The following is a 795-nucleotide window of genomic DNA, read 5'->3' as shown; positions in this document are numbered from 1 at the left end:
TCCTCCTCCTCCTCCTCGGCCCGCCCGCCCGCCGGCCCTCCTCCCGCCGCCGCCGCCTGCACCACGCAACCTCCGCCCTCTCGCCTTTCCTCCCCGGCTCCCCGCCCTCCCGGCCTCACCGGCTCCGGCGACCGCGGGGGAGAGGCAGGGGGGAGGGCCGGAACGCAGCGCCATCGGCGTCCGGGGCGGGGGAGCCGGGAAACCGTCGCCGCCATCGCCCCAGCGGCCCGAGGCGCGGGAGGGGCCCGGAAACGGCCCGCCCGCCGCCGCCACGGCCCCGGGCCACCCCACGCCGGCCCGGGCCCGCTCGCCGGCTGTTCCTACCTGAGAGCCGGCCGGGGCCCTTCCCCGGCGCCCCCGCGCCCGCCCCGGCTCCGCCGCCGGGTTTTACAGCCACCCTCGCCTTGGGCCGCTGCTCAAGACCCGGCTTCCCGCCACTTCGGACGTACGAGGAGGGGTCACCTTTTTAGGTTGGGGGCACCAGCCTCCGGGGAAACTGCCCCAAAACAGCCTGGAGGAGACGCTCCTCCACCTCCTCCTGCCCCTCTCCTGGGCGCACACACCCCCGAACCGACGTGGAGCACAAATACAGCTACACCCCGGGCGGGGAGAGTAGCCAAAAGCAGTGTCCCCGACCGGCTGATAAAGTCCGAGATGGGCAAGTGGCCCTGAACATCAGGCGCAGACTTTCGAGAGACGTGTCCCGCGTTCTCGAGCCCTTTCCACCGGCAGGTCTCAGCAGTCACCCCCTGAAAGCCAGAGCTCATCTGCGCCTCTCCCTCTCTCTCTAAAATC

The 795-nt window shown here is 72.3% G+C and overlaps 1 protein-coding gene across 1 annotated transcript in view; it reads right to left on the bottom strand.

Annotated features, from left to right (window-relative positions):
- The window catches only part of CUL1 (cullin 1), a 112082-nt gene extending 111841 nt beyond the window's left edge, over window positions 1–241 (bottom strand). Inside the window, exon 1 of the mRNA XM_046669318.1 lies at window positions 120–241. The gene's annotated coding sequence lies outside the window, so the exon portion shown is untranslated. The remainder of the gene's footprint in view (window positions 1–119) is intronic.
- Between the last annotated feature and the right edge of the window lie 554 nt (window positions 242–795).

The sequence above is a fragment of the Equus quagga genome, chromosome 8 (genome assembly GCF_021613505.1).
Source record: "Equus quagga isolate Etosha38 chromosome 8, UCLA_HA_Equagga_1.0, whole genome shotgun sequence".
Lineage (NCBI taxonomy): Eukaryota > Metazoa > Chordata > Mammalia > Perissodactyla > Equidae > Equus > Equus quagga.
This window is presented reverse-complemented; position numbering and strand designations above follow the sequence as displayed.